This window comes from Bos indicus, chromosome 13, assembly GCF_029378745.1.
Source record: "Bos indicus isolate NIAB-ARS_2022 breed Sahiwal x Tharparkar chromosome 13, NIAB-ARS_B.indTharparkar_mat_pri_1.0, whole genome shotgun sequence".
NCBI lineage: Eukaryota > Metazoa > Chordata > Mammalia > Artiodactyla > Bovidae > Bos > Bos indicus.
The window spans coordinates 41,649,845-41,651,906 of record NC_091772.1 but is presented as its reverse complement, the minus strand read 5'-3'; the positions used below and the strand labels follow the sequence as shown (position 1 = coordinate 41,651,906).

Here is a 2,062-nt window from a genome sequence, read left to right as displayed (position 1 = left end):
ATAGCTGTGTTTCTTACAGCCATTGAAAAATGGAAAATGGTACTGTGAGTTCAGTTCACATTTTAAAGTAAACTTGAATGTTACTAAGTCTGGCTTAAGGAGATGGCTACTTTAATTAAAAAAATAGTCCATATACTATTTTAGCAAATTCAAAGAATGCTTTCTGTTTTAGGCTTCGGTATTTATAGTAATGTCGTATTCTTGACCATTGATGAAATCTTGGCTGATAATCTGATGTCAGTGTTTATTTTCCAGTGCACGTAAACACTGATGGGTTTACAACCCGTGGCATCCAAAGTTCAGTGAAATACACCTCGGTTAGGAAGCATAGTGTCACTCAGCCCACAGGCCACGCTCTCGGGGGTAACTCTGCTTCTCTCCAGAGATCTTCTGCCCCTTCAGGAGGCAGCATCTTCAGCATCACTAAGTCTCTGATGCCAGGACAGCCACAGAATCCCATCAAATCCACCAAGGCTGCTATGATCAAATGATGACATCATTGTTGACATGTCTTCTTGCAACTACTAAATGCTTTGATCTTCCAATGTCAATCGGTTTTTCAGTATTTGAGATTCAGTCCTTCGGGCTGCCCCACTGGCTGGAAAATTACCACTTTGGTATATCCTATCACCTGTATTAATCAAGCTGTTCCCACGTATGAAAGACAGCGAGGTGAATGGCCCTGCTCCCAGGCCAGGGTGTGGTCTGGCGGGTTTTCACCCCTGGTGTGGAAGATGCTACAGGTCCAGGTGGCCTGCGTTAGCAATAAGCATCTGAGCCTTCCCCGGAGTGCTCAGACCCAGCACTGCTGCAGTCACCTGGAGTTTCTCTTGTTCTAAACAGAGTCCAAAAATAACTGTTTCGATGAGTCAGTGTCCAGAATGGTCTTACTACCCCACTGTGTACCTAGCACAATGTCCAAGAAAGCAAAAAAAACCCTGAGAAGCTGACTTCAAGAATGTACAATTCAGGAGGAAGAAGATGGCAGCCACCTCAGTAGCTGCTCCGGGAGTTGGGCCGGCACCAGCCTGGGGGCCTGAAGCCATCGCCCCCAACTGGGAGAACCAGGAAGTTTCCACAGGGACCACTCACGGCTGTGTAAGTTGATGGGGGTGTGGTTCTAGGAGCAGGCTCCAGGACAACCACTGAGTCCTACATTGCCAAGGTGATCCCTATTCACGACTGTATTTTCTGCTGCCCTTCAGGCTCAGCAGCTGATACCCAGGCAGGAGCCGACGTAGTCACTTATCAGCTTGGTTTCTGCAGCATTGAACTGAATGAGCCTCCACTGGTACACACCGTGGCCAGCCTTCTTAAGGAGATTTGTCCCTGATACCAAGAAGGCCTGATGGCAGGAATCATCACTGCTGGCTGGGACCCCCAAGAAGGGGGTGCCCATGGTGGTTATGATGACAGGCCTTTGCCATCACAGGCTCTGGGAGCTCCTATATCTATGACTATGTCGATGCTACCTGCTGGGAAGGCGTGACCAAGGAAGAATGCTTGCAGTTCACTGCCAATGCTCTCTCGTTGGCCATGGAGAAGGACAGCTCCAGTGGAGGGGTGACCACCTGGCAGCCATTGCAGAATCAAGGGTATAGCAGCAGGTACTCGTGGGAGACCAAATTCTCCAATTCACCATGTCCATATTGCCACCACTCTGAATCCTGAGACTCTAAGATCCAAAAGAGATACCCCACACTGCTACAAAATTCAGTAAACAGTTTGTCAGTGAGGAAAAATAAAGAATGTGCAGTTCATTTTGTTGCCAAATTGAAGGATTTGCAGGAAAGGGAAATGCTACACAGTGAGAGAAAGGAACCAGGAATTTCAGTTCAGGGGATTGGGGAGGGGAGGCAAAGGAGGAACATTTAAACTCCGACAAGAAAAAGAGCTTGACTGGATGTGGAAGGATGCTGTCCAAGTCAACACATAAAAATTCTGGCCCCAACCCATGCCTTAGATGTGACTCAGTTTTCAAAATGCTGATTTATTGGATACCAAGCATCTTCTGGTCCTTTGCTGTTCTCTCTCGCATTTGTTACACCATAGCCCCACTGCA

General features: G+C 47.5%; 1 pseudogene; it reads left to right on the top strand.

The window, feature by feature from the left end:
* The first annotated feature begins 981 nt into the window (after positions 1-981).
* On the top strand, positions 982-1,664 carry LOC109567825 (proteasome subunit beta type-6 pseudogene; annotated as a pseudogene).
* The last annotated feature ends 398 nt before the right edge of the window (positions 1,665-2,062 follow it).